Raw genomic sequence first — 23,634 nt, forward strand, 5'->3', positions numbered from 1 at the left:
TTATATTTCAACTGTGTCTCCTAGTTCTAGTCTCACCCATAAATGGAAACATCTTTCCAGCATCCACCCTGTCAAGTCCCCTTAGGATCTTATATGTTTCAATAAGGTCATCTCTCATTCTTCTAAACTCCAATGGGTATAGGCCCAAGCTGTTCAACCTTTCCTCATAAGATAACCCCCTCATTCCATGAGACACTCGAGTGAACCTTCTCTGAACTGCCTGAAATGCAATTTTATCTTTTTTTAAGTAAGGAGATAAAACTGTACACAGTACTCCAGATGTGGTCTCACCAATGCCCTGTATAGCTGTAGCAAAACTTCTTTGCTTTTATATGCCATTCGCCTTGCAATAAACGACAACATTCTTAATCACTTGCTGTACCTGCATACTAACATTTTTGTGGTTCATGTACCAGGACACACAGATCCCTCTGTACTGCAGAATTTTACAGTCTCTCTTCATTTAAATAATATTCTGCTGTTCTATTATTCCTGCCAAAGTGGACAAGTTCACATTTTACCACATTATACTCTATCTGCCAAATTTTTGCTCACTCATTTATCCTATCTATATCCCTTTGTAAATTCTTTATGTCTTATTGACAACTTACCTTCCTGCCTATTTTGTGTAATCTGCAAATTTACCTACCATACATTCAGTCCATTCATCCAAGTCATTGATGTCGATTGTAAATAGTTGAGGTCCCTGTGGCACTCCAGTAGTCACATCCTGCCAACCCAAAAAATGGTTCATTTATCCCTCCTCTCTGCTTCCTGTTAGCTAACCAATCCTCTATCCATGTTACTATGTTACCCCCTACACCATGAACTCTTATGTTGTGTAGTAACTTTTGATGTGGCACCTTATCGAATGCCTTTTGGAAATTCAAGTACACCACATCTACAGGTTCCCTTTTATCCACATTACTTGTTACTTCCTCAAAGAATTCAAATATATTAGTCAAACACAATTTTCCTTTCACAAAACCATGTTGACTCTACCTGATTACATTATGATTTTCTAAATGTCCTGCTATAACCTCCTTAATAATGAATTCTAGCATTTTGCCTATGATAGATGTTAGGCTAACTGACCTATAGTTTCCTGCTTTCTCTCTCCCTCCTTTCGTGAACAGAGGTGTTGCATTAGCTATTTTCCAATACGCTGGGACCTTTCCAGAATCTAGGAAATTTTGGAAGATCACAACGAATGCATCTACTATCTCTGCATCCATTTCTTTAAGTCCCTAGAATGCAGGCCATTGGGTCTTGTGGACTTGTCAGCCTTTCGCTCTAATAGTTTTCCCAGTACCTTTTTCCTGGTGATGTGATAGTTTTAAGTTCTTCCCTCCCTTTTACCTCTTGTTTTTCAAGTATCTTTGGGATTTTTTTTGTGTCTTTGTCAGTGAAGACTGACACAAAATACCTGTTCAACACTTCCAGTATTTCCTTGTTACCCATTATTAATTGCACAGAATCACTCGAGAGGGCCAATGCTCATTTGAGTTACTCTTTTCCTTTTTGAATACTTGCAGAAACACTTACTATCTGTTTTTATATTTCTAGCTAGCTTTCCATCATACTCTAATTTCTCCCATTTTTTAGTAATTCTTTGCTACTTTAAAAAATCTGTCCAATCTTCTGATCTACCAATAATCTTCACAGAATTGTACACTTTTTCTTTATCTTTAACTTCCTTAGCTAGCCATGGATGGTGCATCCTTCTCCTCGAGTCTTTCTCACTTAAATGTATCTTTTCTGAAAGTTATGAAATATCGCCTTAAATGTCTGCCACTGCGCCTCTAGTGTCCTATCTTTTAACCTAATTACCCAGTTCACTTTGGCCAACTCTGTCTTCATATCTTTATAATTGCCTTTATTTAAGTTTAAAACACTAGTCTTAGACCACACTTCTCACCCTCAAACTGAATGTGACATTCTAACATGTTATGATCACTGTTGCCTAGAGGCTCCTTTACTATGAGGTCACGAATTAATCGTCTCATTGCACATTACTAGGTCTAGAATGGCCTGCTCCCTGGTTAGCACTAGAAGGGACTGCTCTGAGAAATTGTCCCAAATACACTCTATGAACTCATCTTCCAGGCTACCTTTGCCAATCTGATTCGTCCAATCTATACATAGATTAAAATCACCCATGATTATTGCAGTACCTTTCTTACAAGCCTCCGTTATTTCTTCCTGGTATACTTTGTCCTACAGTGTAGCTACTGTTAGGGGACCTATAAACTACTCCCACAAGTGATTTCTTTCCTTTGCTATTTATGACTCCACATTTTTATTTTATGACTATATCATTCGCATGATCAGCTAACTTTTCAAATAAAATTTAGTGTAGCTTTTATAGTGTGAGTTTTAAATATCAAAGAACAAAGAACAGTACAGCACAGGAACAGGCCATTCGGCCCTCCAAGCCTGCGCCGATCTTGATGCCTGTCTAAACTAAAACCTTCTGCACTTCCGGGGACCGTATCCCTCTATTCCCATCCTATTCATGTATTTGTCAAGATGCCTCTTAAACGTCATTATCGCACCTGCTTCCACCACCTCCCCCGGCAGCAAGTTCCAGGCATTCACCACCCTCTGTGTAAAGAATTTGCCTCACACATCCCCTCTAAACTTTGCCCCTCTCACCTTAAACCTATGTCCCCTAGTCCCCTAGTAACTGACTCTTCCAGCCTGGGAAAAAGCTTCTGACTATCCACTCTGTCCATGCCGCTCATAACTTTGTAAACCTCTATCATGTCACCCCCCACCTCCGTCGTTCCAGTGAAAACAATCCAAGTTTATCCAAACTCTCCTCATAGCTAATGCCCTCCAGAACAGGCAACATCCTGGTAAACCTCTTCTGTACCCTTTCCAAAGCCTCCATGTCCTTCTGGTAGTGTGGCGACCAGAATTGCACGCAATATTCTAAGTGTGGCCTAACTAAAGTTCTGTACAGCTGCAGCATGACTTGCCAATTTTTATACTCTATGCCCCGACCGATGAAGGCAAGCATGCCGTATGCCTTCTTGACTACCTTATCCACCTGCGTTGCCACTTTCAGTGACCTGTGGACCTGTACGCCCAGATCTCTCTGCCTGTCAATACTCCTAATGGTTCTGCCATTTACTGTATACTTCCCACCTGTATTAGATCTTCCAAAATGCATTACCTCACATTTGTCCGGATTAAATTCCATCTGCCATTTCTCCGCCCAAGTCTCCAACCGATCTATATCCTGCTGTATCCTCTGACAATCCTCATCACTATCTGCAATTCCACCAACCTTTGTGTCGTCCGCAAACTTACTAATCAAACCAGCTACATTTTCCTCCAAATCATTTATATATACTAAAAAGAGCAAAGGTCCCAGCACTGATCCCTGCGGAGCACCACTAGTCACATCCCTCCATTCAGAAAAGCACCCTTCCACTGCTACCCTCTGTCTTCTATGACAGAGCCAGTTCTGTATCCATCTTGCCAGCTCACCTCTGATCCCGTGTGACTTCACCTTTTGTACCAGTCTGCCATGAGGGACCTTGTCAAAGGCTTTACTGAAGTCCATACAGATAACATCCATTGCCCTTCCTTCATCAATCATCTTTGTCACTTCCTCAAAAAACTCAATCAAATTAGTGAGACACGACCTCCCCTTCACAAAACCATGCTGCCTCTCGCTAATAAGTTTGTTTGTTTCCAAACGGGAGTAAATCCTGTCCCAAAGAATCCTCTCTAATAATTTCCCTACCACTGATGTAAGGCTCACCGGCCTATAATTTCCTGGATTATCCTTGCTACCCTTCTTAAACAAAGGTACAACATTGGCTATTCTCCAGTCCTCTGGGACCTCACCTGTAGCCAATGAGGATGCAAATATTTCTGTCAAGGCCCCAGCAATTTCTTCTCTTGCCTCCCTTAGTATTCTGGGGTAGATCCCATCAGGCCCTGGGGACTTATCTACCTTAATGCTGTGCAAGACACCCAACACCTCCTCCCTTTTGATAATGAGATGACTGAGACTATCTACACTCCCTTCCCGAGGCTCATCATCTACCAAGTCCTTCTCTTTGGTGAATACTGATGCAAAGTACTCATTTAGTATCTCGCCCATTTCCTCTGGCTCCACACATAGATTCCCTTCTCTGTCCTTAAGCGGGCCAACCCTTTCCCTAGTTACCCTCTTGCTCTTTATATATGTATAAAAAGCCTTGGGATTATCCTTAATCCTGTTTGCCAATGACTTTTCATGACCCCTTTTAGCCCTCCTGACTCCTTGCTTAAGTTCCTTTCTACTGTCTTTATATTCCTCAAGGGATTCGTCTGTTCCTAGCCTTCCAGCCCCTACGAATGCTTCTCTTTTTTTTTGATGAGGCTCACAATATCCCGTGTTATCCAAGGTTCCCGAAACATGCCAAACTTATCCTTCTTCCTCACAGGAACATGCTGGTCCTGGATTCTAATCAACTGACATTTGAAAGACTCCCACATGTCAGATGTTGATTTACCCTCAAACAGCCGCCCCCAATCTAAATTCTTCAGTTCCTGCCTAATATTGTTATAATTAGCCTTCCCCCAATTTAGCATCTTCACCCGAGAACTACTCTTATCCTTATCCACAAGTACCTTATAACTTATGGAATTATGGTCACTGTTCCCGAAATGCTCCCCTACTGAAACTTCGACCGCCTGGCCGGGCTCATTCCCCAATATCAGGTCCAGTACAGCCCCATCCCTAGTTGGACTATCTACATATTGTTTCAAGAAGCCCTCCTGGATGCTCCTCACAAATTCTGCCCCTTCCAAGCCCCTAGCACTAAGTGAGTCCCAGTCAATATAGGAGAAGTTAAAATCACCCATCACTACAACCCTGTTACCTTTACATCTTTCCAAAATCTGTCTACATATCTGCTCCTCTACCTCCCGCTGGCTGTTGGGAGGGCTGTAGAAAACCCCCAACATCGTGACTGCACCCTTCCTATTCCTGAGCTCCATCCATATTGCCTCGCTGCACGACCCCTCCGAGGTGTCCTCCCGCAGTTCTGCTGTGATATTCTCCTTAACAAGTAATGCAACTCCCCCACCCCTTTTACATCCCCCTCTATCCCGCCTGAAGCTTCTAAATCCTGGAACATTTAGCTGCCAATCCTGTCCTTCCCTCAACCAAGTCTCTGTAATAGCAACAACATCATAGTTCCAAGTACTAATCCAAGCTCTAAATTCATCTGCCTTACCTGTTATACTTCTCGCATTGAAACAAATGCACTTCAGACCACCAGTCCCGCTGTGCTCCGCAACATCTCCCTGCCTGCTCTTCCTCTTAGTCTTACTGGTCTTATTTACTCGTTCCCCCTCATTTATTTCACTTGCTGTCCTACTGCTCTGGTTCCCACCCCCCTGCCACACTAGTTTAAACCCTCCTGAGTGACGCTAGCAAACCTCGCAGCCAGGATATTTGTGCCCCTCCAGTTTAGATGCAACCCATCCTTGTTGTACAGGTCCCATCTGTCCCTGAAGAGATCCCAATGGTCCAGATATCTGAAACCCTCCCTTCTACACCAGCTGTTCAGCCACGTGTTTATCAAAATGGAACTCCTCCATTGAAGTGTGATATGTACACAAGGATGGTATCGAGCCTATTCTTTGCTGAATTAGGTGATCTCAACTGCAGTACTACGGTAAGAGCTACTACTGGTCCAAATGCTCTTGGCAGGTGGTGTGTGTGGTTGCAGGGGGGAATAGTCAGGGTTCTTGCTGGTATTTATTCTCCACTGACCCCTGCTGGAAAGAGCATGTGTGTGGACTTTGGTGAGTACAACATAAAATCTAATTGTGAGGTCTTCCACAGTTGAAAAGCTGTAACCAGTGAACTAATGTTTTTGTTGAAAGAGAATATTAAAACATAATTGTACTTTATTTGGAATAGCAGTGGAGTTAATTGATCATACCTGCCCTGATCATATTCAAGAGAATTTAAATGAGGTCTGTTAATTAAGAAACACTGGGTTAAAGCATCTATCATTTGTTTGAAAAGGCATTTGTGAATCAATTAGCTGTTATTTGGGTATCTGATGTATTTAGACACATCATTAAAAAGATTGCTGTAAACATTTCTGGTGTCTGAGAGGTATGATCATTGTTTCATAGCAATACAGACCAGGAAGATGATTAGTTTGATCCCATTCTACCTTGCGTTAGCTAACCTCTGCCAGAACAGTGGTGGGAGTTTTATCGCTGGGTTCGGCGAAGGAAAAACTGTTCAGAATTTCCACTCGATTACCGTACAGTGACCCCACTGGAAGTTCACTATATGGACGCAAAGGGAGGAGAGAAAATTATAAAGAGAAAACACGACTGTAGGTTTTACAGTCAACCATCACATCCAAACACGTTTCGTTGCAACAGGAATTTCTTGTCAACTGATCAGACATTACTGTTGTCAATGCCCCTTTCAAAGTCAAAAGAAGTCTTGCCGCTTGCTGAATTGGAACTAAAGACCGTGAACATCGCAATGTGAGGCGCTGCTTCAGTCACAGAAACACAACTGATTAAAGGCCTTCCTACATTTCGAGCAAACGGCAGAAATTAGAAAAGCATTAAGCGGGTCCCTACTTTCAGCCATTAACCTCACCGAAGGTAGAAAGCGCAGCAAATAGAGACAACGAGGCAGCCAGTCACCAGGACTGGATGTTAATGGATACCGGGGCGCCTTAGCCCTTACAGGAGATGAATTATTTGGAAATATGAAGTCAGCGATAAATATAACCTGCTAATACCATCATACCGAATCCAGGATCGATGAAAAAAAAGCAGAACTATAAGCCGTAACTAAAACCCGTCGATCGAGCTGTGCATATACAGACACATATCTAGTTTTTGATTTTAAATAAACGCTAGGGTGATGAATGGACCATGACTTACCGTTCTAGGCTGGCAGTCACACCGGGATAGGAAGCCGTTAGAACCAGCTACTAAAAGTACATGGAATCGGTTCCAAAAGAGGAAAGTAATCCGGCGTGATTAAAACACAGCGAGCAAGGAGAGATAGCTGAGTCACCAGCAGCTCAAATCTTTTAACATTCTCGCTGCGTTAGCGTCTGCATCTGCAGCACCAAAATGCTCCCAAAATAGCGCACCCTCCAAATTACTTGCTAGTGACGACTAGAGAAATCTGAGAAGCTCTTTAATATACATCATGTCATGAAGCGATAGGATCGTTCAGACTTACGGAGAGGCGATACCTACGGTTAAAGAAACAGAGAAAAAAGAAGTGTTAGTGTAAAAACGTACAAATTCGCAATTACAAATATGCCAACATCTTAAAAGTGGCTTGCTTTTTATTGAACCTATCAAGGCGTCAATTCAGTGTACCTAATGAGATATTTCAAGATACATATGTTATTTTTTTCAAGTGATTAATGGCTTTGAATGATAAATTTATTAACGCAGGATGGATTTTAAAAGACGCCAGCAAAGTATTCTGGACAGGATAGTGGATATTGGTTGTTTCTGCAGCTGTGCTTCCTGGAATGTCTGGATACTATAAAATCATGTTTTTGCTGCAAACTACCTCTTTTTTTCTTAAAAGGACAATGAGATTTCTTCACTAGGGCTGTCCCTTTAATTAGCTAAACACATCAGACCAAATCTCCAGTATGTGGATGATGGTCTGATATAAACATATTCTGACCAAATCCAAATGTGTTCCAGACATCAATGATTCCAGCTATATCGCATGATGTAATGGCAAGCCAATCACAACACTGTCACGATAAGAATAATTATCTGTTGATATCCTTTCCCGACCAATAACCCAGATGTCTGTCTGTGTTTGAGATAAAACACAGCTTGGCAGAAAACATGGCAGGTAGTGCTTGCTCTAGGTACCGCATTAATGAGAAGGGTCGATTCTATGTCCTTAACCTATGGTTAGTTATCTTCTTCAGCAGAGAGGAGTCCATGACAATGTAAACCGACATTTTGGAAGGAACTACTGAATAGATCCAATGGGATTTTCTGTCCTTCGTGTTTTTAAAAATAGCAAGTGTGTAAAACAAAGGGATCTCTATTACTTTAAAAATAAATGTTCATTTATTTGATCTGTAGTAAGACCACAACTTTAAGGAAGTCAAATTTGATAATATTAGCGCCACTTTTAAAGTGTGTACACCTAGTGTAGTTTTATTTTAAAATTTTTCTTTGTTCGGTATCAACAAAAAGCTCGTGTTAAATGCACTATCATTTGCACTGAACATTACACTGACATCTTTAAAGATCTGTAAGGTTTTCAATGATCAAAGGGAAGAGATGATTAACGAGTATAGCCCCCCACCCAACAACAAATGATTCATTCCAGTTTTGGAACTTTAGAAGAAACCAATATCCCTTGGGCAAAAATCAAACGACAGTCAAACAATGATGTCAAGTTACTTCACACATTAACGATATGGTATTTTTGCAGTTTGCACGATGATTAACAGAACATTACTGCTTTTGGGTTTGACTTTATGTCACAAAAGTGGTTTTCTAAAGTTTTGGCTCTTTGCACACTCTCTCCCTTGTTCACTTTACGCCACGCAAAAGTAATGAATATTGTGGCATCTTGCTGTTCTCTTTAGAGACACATCAAATATTTCTAGTGCATTGAATAACTATAACGAAATATCCGTTTTTTGGCAAGAAAATGCAGTTGTACCAAAGTGTCAGAGATTTGCAATGTACAGTGTCGCGAACATGCTCAGAAATAATCCTTTACAAGCCCTCCTATCCTATGGGTTAATTCCAATATGATGTAGATATCAACATAAATACTTGCACAATATTCTGCTACATAATGTTCTGAAAAGTTTTTCAAGTGTTGGCTATAAGATTGCATCATGATACAGAACTATAGTTTCTTCCGTTATTAGGTTATCTGTGACTGTTACTGAGGAACCAAGGAGAAAAGAAAGACTGGGAAGTAAGAAGTTCCACAACTTTCAGATATCGAGAAAGCAAATTAGAGTGAGAAGCTGTGCAGGTGACATCATCGCTTTCTGAATGACATAAAAGTTTGCATAAAGACATCTGCATTTTTAAGTACAATATTCCAATATTCTCGCTCCATGTGGAATAATTGACATATCTATGATAGTCAATGATTGTAAACTCCAAATATTTGAAGATGTGTGTGTTTCACATAGTGCAAAAGAGAAATGGTTACTAGAGATTGACTTAACACAGCTATGAAGAGAGACTGGATAGGCAAGGGTTTTTCTTCCTTCGAGTAGAGAAGGCTGAGGTGGGATATGATTGAGGTATGCAAAATTATGAGAGGTATTGATAGGTTAAATAGGAAGAAACTTTTTCCCATAGCGGAGGGGTCAATAACCAGGGGGCATAGATTTAAGGTAAGGGGCAGGAGGTTTAGAGGGGATTTAAGGGGGGAAAAAATCACCCAGAGGGTGGTTGGAATCTGGAACGCACTGCCTGAAGGGGTGGTAGAGGCAGGAACCCTCACAACATTTAAGAAGTATTTAGATGAGCACTTGAAACGCTATAGCATTCAAAGCTACGGGCCAGATTAGAATAGGTGCTTGATAAATGATTTGGAGGAAAACATAAATGATTTGGAGGAAAGTATAGGTGGTCTGATTAGCAAGTTTGCAGACGACACTAAGATTGGTGGAGTAGCAGATAGTGAAGGGGACTGTCAGAGAATACAGCAGAATATAGATAGATTGGAGAGTTGGGCAGAGAAATGGCAGATGGAGTTCAATCAGGGTAAATGCGAGGTGATGCATTTTGGAAGATCCAATTCAAGAGTGAATTATACAGTAAATGGAAAAGTCCTGGGGAAAATTGATGTACAGAGAGATTTGGGTGTTCAGCTCCATTGTTCCCTGAAGGTGGCAACGCAGGTAAATAGAGTGGTCAAGAAGGCATACGGCATGCTTTCCTTCATCGGACGGGGTATTGAGTACAAGAGTTGGCAGGTCATGTTACTGTTGTATAGGACTTTGGTTCGGCCACATTTGGAATACTGTGTGCAGTTCTGGTCGCCACATTACCAAAAGGATGTGGATGCTTTGGAGAGGGTGCAGAGGAGGTTCGCCAGGATGTTGCCTGGTATGGAGGGCGCTAGCTATGAAGAGAGGTTGAGTAGATTAGGATTATTTTCATTAGAAAGATGGAGGTTGAGGGGGGACCTGATTGAGGTGTACAAAATCATGAGAGGTATAGACAGGGTGGATAGCAAGAAGCTTTTTCCCAGAGTGGGGGATTTAATTACTAGAGGACACGAGTTCAAAGTGAGAGGGGAAAAGTTTAGGGGGGATATGCGTGGAAAGTTCTTTACGCAGAGGGTGGTGGGTGCATGGAACGCTTTGCCAGTGGTAGATGCGAACACGATAGCGTCTTTTAAGATGTATCTAGACAGATACATGAATGGGCAGGAAGCAAAGAGATACAGACCCTTAGAAAATAGGCGACATGTTTAGATAGAGGATCTGGATCGGCGCAGGCTTGGAGGGCCGAAGGGCCTGTTCCTGTGCTGTAAATTTCTTTGTTCTTTGTTTGTTCTTGATGGCCAGCACGGACACGATGGGCCAAAGGGTTTGTTTCTGTGCTGTGTGACTCGATGACAGCTGTACCTACCTTCAAACGCCAGTATTATCAAATTATTTTAATTACTTTGACTTTATAATCATTTTTTAAAATCATTCAGAACAGTATAGAAATAAGTACATATTTAAATCTAACCAGGTACAGTTTCCGCAGCATATTATAGTCGTATTGGTACTTCATGAGATTGTAACCAAGACTTTCGAACCGTACATATAATTCATGAATACATTTACATGACGCCGATAGATCCATTGTAAACAGTCTACCCTGTTCCTTATTTTTTCTTCACCGATTCTCAATCTCACATTCAGGTCGTTTGAGCCCTTTTCACTTCTTTCCAACTGAAATGTTTTGTTAAATAAAGTTCAGAGAAAAATAGATGTAAAAGTTAAAGTGCGTTTATTTTTGTTCCATACGGTACAAGTTCCTCCTCTTTTCAAACTCAGTTGGCTTGGACGGGTGATTTTCCTTAGTGCTGATCAATCAGTGCCGGGAATCGATCCGTGCGGTGACATCAGGGATGACTATCAGATCGATGAGTATTTACCATTTTACATATTATTATCGGCACTCTTCATCAATTGGCAGCCCAGGAACCAAGTGCAGCTATAACAGAGCATTCACACTATTAAAGTGACAACTTTTTTCTATATTTTTTTTATTTCCAAAATATACTTTATTCATAAAAATCTGTAAAAAAATACATTACCAAACAGTTTCAAACAGCACCAAGGCAAAAATTACAAACAGTGCAAAAGAGGTCCGTCTGCTTCAATACAATCATGAGTTGCCTCACAGCCCTTCCATTTCACATTTGTCGTGCCAGATACATTTTTACATTTTAAAGCAGACAAAATTTTCCCGATACAGTTCGAGGGGTTTCCCATGGATTCAGCCCCTCAGTTCAGCTTGGTGGGGGAACCTTACACAGTAGTCTTTCCCCATTGAACCTTTGCTGCGGCTGCCCCCAGCTTTAGTGCGTCCCTCAGCACGTAGTCCTGGACCTTGGAATGTGCCAGTCTGCAACATTCGGTCGTGGACAACTCTTTGCGCTGGAAGACCAGCAAGTTTCAGGCAGATCAAAGGGCGTCTTTCACCGAACTGGTAGTCCTCCAGCAGCGGTTGATGTTTATCTCGGTGTGCGTCCCTGGGAACAGCCCGTAGAGCACAGACTCCTGTGTTACAGAGCTGCTTGGGATGAACCTCGACAAAAACCACTGCATCTCTTTCCACACCTGCTTTGCAAAGACACATTCCAGAAGGAGGTGGGCAACCGTCTCTTCCCCACCACAGCCAACGCGGGGGCATTGTGCGGAGGGGGAGAGACTTCGGGCGTGCAGGAAGGATCTGACGGGGAGGGTTCTTCTCACCACCAGCCAAGCTACATCTTGGTGCTTGTTTGAAAGTTCTGGTGATGAGGCATTCCGCCAAATGACTTTGGCGGTCTGCTCGGGGAACCATCCGACAGGATCCAACATCTCCTTTTCCCGTAGGGCCTTGAGGACATTCCGTGCAGACCACTGCCTGATGGATTGGTGGTCAAAGGTGTTTTCCCACAGAAACTGCTCCACGAAGGATAGGTGGTATGGCACAGTCCAACTGGATGGAGCGTTCCGCGGCAATGTGACCAGGCCCATCCTTCGCAACTCTGAGGACAGATACAACCTCAGCACGTAGTGACACTTGGTGTTTGCGTACTGGGGCTCTACACACAGCTTGATGCAGCCGCACACGAAGGTGGTCATCAGGATGAGGGCCACGTTGGGTACATTTTTCCCGCCCTTATCCAGAGGTTTGAACATCGTGTCCCTCTGGACCCGGTCCATTTTAGATCCCCAGATGAAGCGGAAAATGGCTCGGGTGACCGCCACAGCGCAGGAAGGGGGTATGGGCCAGACCTGCGCGATGTACAGCAACAACGTGAGCGCCTCGCACCTGATGACCAGGTTCTTACCCACAATGGAGAGAGATCGCTGCCCCCACATGCTCAACTTGTGTTGTACCTTGGCTACTCGCTCCTCCCAGGTTCTGGTGCACGCCCTGGCCGTTCCAAACCATATCCCCAGCACCTTCAGGTAGTCTGACCTGACGGTGAAGGGGACAAAGGATCGGTCAGCCCAGTTCCCAAAGAACATGGCCTCGCTCTTGCCGTGGTTAACTTTGGCTCCTGAGGCCAGTTCGAACTGATCGCAGATGCTCATCAGTCTGTGCACAGACAACGGATCCGGGCAGAAAACGGCGACGTCATCCATGTACAGGGAGGTTTTCACCTGAGTGCCTCCACTGCCTGGGATTGTCACCCCTCTTATGCTCACATCTTCCTAATAGACTCAGCAAAGGGTTCAATACAGCAAATAAACAAGACCGGGGAGAGAGGACAGCCCTGTCTAACTCCAGATTGGATCGGGAAACTTTTCAATTCCCATCCATTGATTGAGACTGTGCTACTAATGTTTGTGTAGAGCAGTTTGATCCAATTGCAGATTCCCTCCCCAAACCCCATTTTGGAAAGCACGTCCATCAGGTAGGTGTGTGATATCCTGTCTAAAGCCTTCTCCTGGTCCAGGCTGATGAGGCAGGTGTCCACCCTCCTGTCCCGTACATAGGCGATCGTATCCCTGAGTAGCGCGAGGCTATCGGAGATCTTCCTGCCGGGTACAGTACAGGTCTGATCAGGGTGGATCACCAACTCCAGATCAGACTTGACTCGACTGGCTATGACTTTGGACAGAATCTTGTCGTCAACATTAAGCAGTGAGATGGGCCGCCAATATCTGATTTCTGCCCTCTCCCCCTTCCGCTTGTAGATGAGGGTGATGATGCCTTTCCTCATGGATTCTGACATGCTGCCGGCCAGGAGCATACTCTCGTATACTTCCAGCAGGTCTGGGCCAACCCAGTCCCACAGGGCCGAATACAACTCAACCGGTAAGTCGTCGCTTCCGGGAGTTTTACTCGTCTCGAAGGACTCGACGGCCTTTGTCAGCTCGCCCAGAATTAACGGCTTGTCCAGTCTCTCCCTCGTGCTGTCGTCTAAGACCTCTGTGATAGATGACAGGAAGGACTGGGAGGCTCTGCTGTCTGTGGGCTTCGCGTCATACAGCCCAGCATAAAAGGATTTACTGATCCTTAGTATGTTGGACTGCGAAGACGTTACTGAGCCATCCTCTTCCTTCAGGCTGGTGATAACAGAGCTCTCTCTCTGTACCTTTTGGAAGAAGTAACGTGAGCACGTCTCATCCTGCTCAATAGAGCGGACTCTGGACCGGAAGATGATCTTGGAGGCCTCCGTGGCAAAGAGCGAGGCCTGCTGGCTCTTCACCTCTTGGAGGTCCTCCTTGACCTCGGCCCCCATTGACTGCAGTCTGAGTAGATTTTGCATACTTTTCTGGAGTCGGGACATTTCCCTCTGTCTCTCTCTCGCCCTCTGAACACCTTTGCGGATAAAGAACCTCTTGATGTTCTCCTTGATCACTTCCCACCAGTGAACTGGAGACTCAAAGAGGGGTTTCACGGTCCTCCAACCTTTGTAATCCCTTTTGAGTTCCTCAACGTTCTCTGGGGTTAGCAGTGTAGCATTGAGCTTCCACGTTCATCTGCCAACCCGCTGGTCGTCCTGTAAGTGACAGTTGGCTAGTAAGAGGCAGTGGTTGGAGAAGAACACCGGCTTGACGTCGGTGCATCTGACCTTGACAGCACGGAACACAAACAGGAAGTCAATCTTGGAACGGGCAGACCTGTCCGATCTTGACCATGTGTATCTGCGCTGCGCTCTGTCTGCAGGTTTGCTGAAGACGTCGTGCAGTTTGGCATCTTTAACTGTTTCTATTAGGAATCTGGACGTAGCGTCCAGTTTGCTGTCGTCTCTGCCGGATCGTCCAACAGCATCGATGATGCAGTTGAAGTCACCACCTAGGATGACCGGCCTGGATGTCGCAAGCAGCAGTGGGAGCTGCTGGAAGACGGTCAGCTGCTCGCTGCATTGAACCGGGGCATACACGTTGATCAGCCGGAGCGGAGCGTTGTTGTACATTACGTCTGCTATGAGGAGGCGACCGCCCACCACTTCCTTAACTTCGGAGATGGTGAAGTTTCCTCCCCGCAGCAGAATACCCAGGCCGGAGGAACGGCAATCATTACCCCCCGACCAGATCGATGGCCTGTGGGACCACCATCGCAACCACTGCCTGTAGGTGCTGAGGTGTGGTATTCCACACTCCTGCAGGAACAGTAGGTCGGCTTTGACCTTGGCGAGGTAATCCAAGGTTGAAACACATCGCGTAGTGGATTTAATGCTATGCACATTAATGGAAGCAATCCTTACACCCATTTTTTAAAAGTTGGTTGTTGCTTCCCATACCATTTGTCCTTGCTAGTCCTAGACCTTCGGGATGTTCCTGCATACCCATAGTGTACGCAACATTAGTTGGGCTCAGAAACCCCTCCTGGTTTTTCATGCAGGGTTTGTTCCGCTGGGGTGACATCAGGGGTGGGTCTTGTAGGCAGCAAGGATTGGGTTGTCCTCTGCTCCTTCCCTCTGTTCCTCCTCAAAAACATCACTGCTCCCGGCTTCCCGGAGCTGAGGTGCACCAGACGTGTCTTTGCTCTCGGTGTCCCGGAGCTGGGATGCGCTGGCCATGTCGTTCGGTGTGGCGCTTTGGGATTGGGGCACGCCGGGCCTATCACAGCTTCCAGTGCCCGGGGGCTGGGATGTTTTATCTTCCAGCTCCTTGGAGTTCTGCCGCCTCTTTTGAAGGGGCCGTCGTTCCAGCACTTCCCCGTCCAGTGAAGAGGAGCTGTTGTAGTCTGCCTCAGAAGGTAGCCTCCTCTTGCCACTGGTTTGGGTGGTGGTCTGTTCCGCTTTTGGAGGTCTCTTCTTTGTGGTTTTCCTTTGTACCACTTGCCACTGACCTGTTTGTCCATTTGCTGCCTCCTCCTCCATTGATTCTGTCTGTGGAGGAGGGGTTTCCGGGCGCAGGGTAGGTGCTGGGTCGCTGGTTTCAGCTGCCTCCCCTTTCTTCTACTTCTCAGGCAGAAGTTCCTCACAGCGGGGAAGATTGCTTGTCTCCTTTCCAGCACCAGACGCCTTCATCGAACCTTCTCCTGGCCTTTCCTTGGACCTTGCCGCCTGAGCATAACTGAGGCAGAGTTTGGGGCAGGTTTTGAAGAGAAGGCCTGCTGCACCGCACAAGTTGCAACATTTAGTCTGCTTACAGTCCTTGGTCTGATGGCCTTCCTCCTTGCAGTTCTTGCAAACAACCATGCTGCAGTTTGCTGCCACGTGACCAGATTTGCCACAGGTGCGGCAAACTCTGGGCTGCCCAGCGTAGACCAAGGAGCCTCGACTTCCCCCGATAGTGAAGCTGGAGGGAGGGTGGATAATGGCTCCACTGGCATCGACCTTCAAGGTCACCTTGACCTGCCGCTTGCTGGTCCAAATCCCAAAGGGGTCCTTGACATCAGTGCTGCTGCCGGCCACCTCGACATACCTGGCGAGAAAGGTGAGTACATCCACCACCGGGACATGGGGGTTGTAGAGATGAATCGTCACCACCCGGTCCCGTTGTGACGGAAGCGTGAAGAGTGGCTCCGCTGTGAGGATCGACAGTGGCGCCCGGTCCCCTTTCTCTTTGAATGCCTTCAGGAATTTGATGCATCCCGTCACATTCTTGAACGTCACGTCGAAATATCCACTGTTGGGGAAATCCTGCAGGCAGAAGATGCCATAGCTTGAAATCCACAGCAATCGAAGAGGATTTTCTTGACGAAGAAGCTGCAATCGACCGGTGCATCTCCTTTCTTGTCCTTCACCACCACCCGAACGGTGTTCTGCACTCCCTGGCCTGAAGCTCAAAGATTGGTTATAGCCATTTTACTTAAAGCCTACCCAGGATCAAAAGGCAATGATCATGGTCTCTTCTCTGCCAAGTAAGTACTGATAAGAACAGATACTACACTTGATCTTAGCCAAAAGACATGCTCAGAATTAATTTCAAAGTAAATATGTCATCAATTACCTAAATGTTCAACGAGACCCTTTATGGTACTCCTATTAAAGGGATGCTGACAAACCTTTGCCCTATAACAAACTCTTTTACATTTGCAATGTGTACATAATACAGTTCTCTTTCTGAACCATTTTTGAATGTTAGACGCATCCTGAATATAACTAACTATGTTGTTCTGTTGCGCCTATATGCCAGGTGAATGGCCAAAGGGTGAATCTGCAAACCTCCAAGGGCAAATGTAATACAAAATAAAACAAAGCAATTGCATTCCAAACTAATTAACATCTGAAAGAGAAAGGAAGTTAATATTTCTAATGTGACCTATCATCACTGCTGAAGGATTACATCCAACGCAGTGATTTTACTTTCTCCAATTGATGTTGATCCAATAGTTGTGCATTTCCAGCATTTTCTGTTTTAATTTCCGAATTAAAGCATATGTGTTTCTCTTATCCATTTTTGTAGAGGTAACAGAGAGGGTTGATGTGGTTGATGAGGGAAATGCTGTTGATGTGGTGTACATGGACTTCCAAAAGGCATTTATACAATACTGGACAACAGACTTGTGAGCAAATTTATAGCTCAAGGAATAAAAGAATACAAAATTTACTGAGTCACAGACGACAGAGAGTAGAGGTTAACTGATGTTCTTCGGGCTGGAGGAAGGTTTGTAGTGAAGTTCCCCAGGGATCAGTGTTGGGACCCTTCCTCTTCCTGATATATATTAATGACCTATACCTTGGTGTACAGGGAACAATTACAAAATTTGCAGATGATACGAAACTTGGAACAATTGTGAACTGTGAGGGGTGTCACAGACTTGTATTATTTTTTCTCCTCGGATTAAAAACTGTGTGTGTGCCTTTAAGACTCTAAAGCTATAGTTTTAATGGCAGCTGTAAAACCAGATACAAAAATTAAAGAGAGTGTAGAGGTTAAGAATAAAATACCGGAAGGTTACAATGAATTTCTGTCAAAGAGGAAAGTAACTCCATATCCTGTAAGTGAGGCAGGAAAACCTATCATTATTCTCAGGGATACAGGAGCAACCCAAACACTCTTGCCGGGGAAAGATATAAGGTTTCCACCAGAGAGCGCCTTGAATGCTAAAGTTTTAGTTAATGGAATTGGTGGGGAGTATATACCCGTACTTTTATATAAATTATGCCTAGAGAGCGACTTAATATCTGGGATGGTATCTGTAGGAGCTGTCCACAGTTTGCCAGTAGAAAGAATTGATCCACTCTTAGGAAATGATTTGGCTGGATCAAAAGTGTCAGTTTCTCCTATAATTACAGAGGGACCAAGTGAGGTTAGGGAAATTGAACAATTACAGGAACAAGTTCCAGGAATATTTCCTGCATGTGTAGTCACCCGAGCAATGGCTAAACAGGATCCATTGTCAGAGGTAAAAGTGGCACTATAAACAGATAGTCAAGTAGCTGAAACCTTATTTGGGGATTTCGATAATCCAAATGAGATGTTTAACAGATCTTCTATCATTGCAGCACAGCAAGCTGATCCAGAGGTATACCGAATAGCACAAACGACTCTGACAGAAGCTGAGGCGAAAGGAGTTCTGGAAGGCTATTATATGGCAAATAGGGTTTCGAAGAGGAAATGGAGACCTCCTCATAGACCTGTGAATGAAGACTGGACAGTTGTTTAACAGATAGTGGTACCACCTAAATATTGTGAGGGAATATTAAGGTTAGCACATGGCATTCCTTTTCAGGACATAGGGGAATTCGGAAGACCAAATCATGCACAAGCCAACATTATTACTAGCCAGATCTTACAAAGGATGTAAGATAATTTTGTAGGACATATCATACATGTCAAATGGTGAGAAAAGCGCAACCTACCATAAAACCGGCACCAACAGTTCCCATACCAGTAATTGTGGAACCATTTAGCAGGGTATTGGTAGACTGTGTAGGACTCTTGCCAAAAACAAAAGCAGGCCATCAATATACATACTTACTATCATGGATATGGCTACTTGATTTCCAGAGGCAATTCCTTTGAGGACAATTACTGCGAGAATAGTAGTAGAAAAGTTAACCCAATTCTTTATGAGATATAGATTACCACTTGAAGTTCAATTGGATCAAGGTTCTAATTTCATGTCTAAGATATTTCAAGAAGTCATGGGCAATTTGGCCATTAGACTGTTGAAATCTTCAGGATATCACCCACAGTCACAGGGAGCTTTAGAGAGATACCACTAAAGTCTCAAAACAATGATAGAACATACTGTCACGAATATCTACATGACTGGGATAAAGGACAAGACTTTCTTTTATTTGCCACTGGAGACGCATTGAATGAGTGTACAGGCTTCAGTCCTTTCGAATTGGTTTACAGACATGAAGTAAGAGGCCCATTAAAACTCATAAAAGACAGATTCTTGGAACAAAAGAATAAATCTTCAATACTGGACTATGTATCTGTATTCCGGGAAAGGCTCACGAAAGCTTGCAGTGTGGCTCAGGAACACCTTAAAACATCCCAAGTCATTATGAAAAAATGGGCAGACAAGAATGCATAAGCCTGCAATTTTCAACCAGGGGATGAAGTATTGGTGATGTTACCGTTACAGGGAGAACCATTAAAAGCACAGTTCAGTGACCCATATAGAGTGATCAAAAGAGTGGGTAAGGTAGATTACTTGATTGACACCCCTGATCACCAGAAGAAGAACTGGTTGTGTCACATCAATATGTTAAAGCAATACTATCGCAGGGAGGAGGATAAGCCAGTACAGTTATGTCAGGTAATCGGGATTGTTTATAAGGAAAAGGATAGTGAGGATTTGGCAGAAGCAGGCCTCGAAAATTCTCAGGTTGAACCTTCAACTATCAGATCAGCGAATACAGAATGGTGAGGAAAATTGGACAACATGATTTTGCACTTCGAGGCAAAATAATGTGAAGACCTAATTAGGCTTTTCACAACATTTAAAAGAGTTTGTAGGGATAAGCCGGGATATACAACTTTAGCCACACATTATGTCGAAATAGGGGGAACCGTTCCTTTAAAACAACATTCTTATTGCTTAAGTCTGGACAAACAGGCCCAAGTGAAAGCAGAGATCCAGTACATGCTGGAAAACTATTTGATTGAACCTAGCTGGAGTTCACCAATAGTTCTAGTACCTAAACCTGATGGGTCAACCAAGTGGTATGGACTATAGAAAAGTCAATGCGTTAACAAAGGCAGACTCCTACCCAATTCCGTATTTAGAAGACTGTATCGACAGAGTAGGCAGCGCTAGGTTTCTTACCAAGATCGACTTGTTAAAGGGATACTGGCAAGTTCCTTTGACTCCTCGAGTCAAAGAGATATCAGCTTTTGTAACACCTGATGGTCTTTTTCAGTGCCGGGTGCTACCATTTGGGCTAAAAATGCCCCAGCCACTTTTCAAAGATGAATGAATCAGGTGGTAGCCAATGTTCCCAACTGTGTGGTATATCTCAATGATGTACTAATATACAGTAACACTTGGCAAGAACACTTAAACCAGCTAAAAGGTTGCAAGCCGTGGACGTAGTAATAAATCTGGCAAAAAGTAAATTTGGAAAAGCAAGAGTAACTTACCTCAGGGCAAGGACAAGTATTGTCAAAAATGGCCTTAAGTAGAGTTCCTTATCCCTAAATCTAAATGGGAAATAATGAGGTTTTTAGGGACATGCAGTTTTTATGGGAAATTTGTACAGAATTTTAGTACTGTGGCTGCTCCATTAACCGATTAGCTACAAAAAAAGAAAAACAAAGTGGTATTGTCAGATGAATGCCAGGCAGCTTTTGAGATCTAAAGGCAATCTTAACTAGTGAAGTCATGTTGGCTGCTCCAAATTTCGCTAAACCCTTTAAAATAGCGATCGATGCTAGCGACCTTGGGGTTGGTGCAGTCCTATTGCAGGGTGACGAATTGGGCATAGAAAAGCCAGTAGAGTACTTTTCAAGAAAACTAAATTGCCATCCAAAAATGTATTCCACTGTAGAAAAAGAAATATTAGGACTTTTGCTGGCTCTCAAACATTTTTGAAGTATATGTCCGCCAGGACTATAAAGAAATACCAACATACACTGACCATAACCCATTAACGTTTGTGGAAAAGTTTAAAAACCAAAATGCTGGAATCTATAGATGGAATTTGTTGTTACAGCCTTATCATCTAAGAAGTATACATATTTCGAGGAAAAATAATGTTATCACCCACGCTGTGTCATGAATTTAGCTATGTTAACTCATATAGATAGTGATGGTAGAAAGAAAATGCTGTAAATTATTAGCAGAGTGAATGGTGCGTGAATGTGAAAAAATGTTAGTGTTTTTCCAATTTCTAGTTTTTTGTATGCACTGTAATGAAATGCTTTTCGTGAGTGGCGTTAAATTTCGCCAAGGGTGGAGGTGTCACAAGCTTGTATTATTTTTTCTCCTCAGATTAAAAACTGTGTGTGTGCCTTTAAGACTCTGTTAAAAACCTTTAAGGGAGAGAAGATTTTAGAAATCTGGAGACACAGTGTACCACAGCTGCAATTTTGGTTACCCTGAGCAACAATAGTAGAGAGAGAAGTCACATGGTATGATGTGTCCATTTGACTGTATGTGGAGCTGGCAGGGACTAGTCTGAACCAGTTAGTTCTGAGATACTTTTCCAGCAAGGTGATCTGAAGAAAGGAGCTATTTTATTATCTCTCAAGAAAAATTCTACAAAGCTACAAGCCAAGTTAATTCCCTGAGCAAGGAAGAAAAGCTTTTCTTTTTCAACAAATTATTTGTATTGCAGTGCTCATCGTTGAAAGAACTGTTTAATGCGACTGCAGCCGAACTGTTTGAATGCCTATCAAGAACAGAGTATTTTCATCAAATATGGATGAAAACTTCAAGTGAACTTTGATTATCTTCACATCAGAAGACCTCATTCACTGGGAAAGTAAAATGCAAAAACTTACTTATTTATTTTATTCTTAAAAGACAGCTAATTTTAAAAACTCTACCTTTAAAACCGGACCACTGTTATTTTTGAATGTATGTGCGTGAATGCAGGAGTTAGATTAAATTAAGAAGTTGTCAGGTCTTTAGACATAGGTTTATCTTGATAGTGTTTAAGATTTAGTTTTTTAAAATAAATGGTTAATTTGTCTCAAGATACCTGGTTTGGTCTGCTTCATTCTGGGGATACTAGAGTGTTTAATATGGCTGTTCTTTTCCAATTTAGTAAAAGTTTAATAATATGCTGCAACCTGTGGAGTGGCAATATTGAATTAACAGTGCATTGCTCCTGCCGCAGTTGTAATAGGAGGATAGGGTAGAACTTCAAAAGGACATAGACAAGTTGGTGGAATGGGCAGACAAGTGGCAGATGAAGTTCAATGCGGAGAAATGTGAAGTGATTCATTTTGGTAGGAAGAACATGGAGAGACAATATAACACAAAGGGTACAACTCTAAAGAGGGTGTAGAAGCAGAGGGACCTGAAGGTGGCAGGACAGGTTGACAGAGTGGTTAATAAATCATACAGTATCCTCGACTTTTTAATGGGGCATCGAGTAAAAGAGCAAGGAGGTCATGTTGAACTTGTATAAGATACTAATTCGGCCTCAGCTGGAGTATTACATCCAGTTCTGGGCGCCACACTTTAGGGAATATGTGAAGGTATTGGAGAGTGGATAGAAAAGAATCACAAGAATAGTTCCAGGGATCAGGAACTTCAGTTACAAAGATAGATTGGAAAAGTTGGGACTGTTTTCCTTGGAGAAGAGAAGGCTGGAGAAGATTTGATAGAGGTATTCAAAATCATGAGGGGGTCTGAACAGAGTGGATAGGGAAAAGCTGTTCCCACTCATGAAAGGATCGAGAACAAAAGGGCACAGATTTAAAGTGATTGGCAAAAGAGGCAAAAGTGACACGAGGAAAAACTTTTCCACACAGCAAGCGGTTAGGATCTGGAATGCACTGCCTGAGAGTGTGGTGGAGGCAGGTTCAATTGAGGCCTTTAAAAGGGAATTAGACTGATATCTGAAAAGGAAGAATATGCAGGGTTATGGGGAGAAGGCGGGGGAATGGCATTAGGTGAATTGCTCATTCAGAGAGCCGGTGCAGATATGATGGGCTGAATGGCCTCCATCTATGCTGTAACAATTCTGTGATTCTGTGATTCCATCTAAACATGATATATTATGGATAGTGAATTTCTACATCAATCAAGACCCAAAAGCACTTTCTTACGCCTGAAAGATTTTGATATCCAGTGAATAAAGCCTGTCACAATGCACCAGGACAAGTTCAATTCTTAAGTATATGAACAATAGCACTATTTTTTATTCCAGAATATCCCAGGTCACTTTCTTGCAGGACAAGCTTGAATGCAATTACAGGGCAGAGGCAGCCACTGAAGGAGGTCTACACTTCATCCATGTGCTGACCCCACTTAAAGGGCTGAATTTTATGAGTGTGCTGCACTTTGTGGCGGCGCACTCTAAGAATGGCGTGCATCCCGTGTGGATGTGCCATCTCTGAGCCCCCGTGATATTACGTGCGGGGGCTCATTTAAATTGAGGGGGCAGAGCGGCCGACCCCAATGACATGGAGGGGCGGCTTGCACGTCCCTGGCAACGACGTCCAGCACTACTGCGTAGGCACCGGTGCCATTTTTAAAGGGCTCTAAGCCAACACAAATAAGTTTATTTGTTAAAGGGTAAGTATAAATGATTTTTAATACATTTAAAAATTAATGATGGAGGCCGTTCCCCAACCGCCCCCCCCCACCACCACCCCCCCCAACCCCCACCCCCCCCCCCACGCCCCACAATGGTCAATCCAGGCAATGAAATGACTATCAGTTGATTGTTCACATACCCAAACTTTTCCCCCCAACCTTCAATATATTGCCCTTCAGGGGCGGCACAGTGGCGCAGTGGTTAGCACCGCAGCCTCACAGCTCCAGGGACCCGGGTTCGATTCCGGGTACTGCCTGTGTGGAGTTTGCAAGTTCTACCTGTGTCTGCGT

Source organism: Heterodontus francisci, chromosome 15, assembly GCF_036365525.1.
Source record: "Heterodontus francisci isolate sHetFra1 chromosome 15, sHetFra1.hap1, whole genome shotgun sequence".
Taxonomy (NCBI): Eukaryota; Metazoa; Chordata; class Chondrichthyes; order Heterodontiformes; family Heterodontidae; genus Heterodontus; species Heterodontus francisci.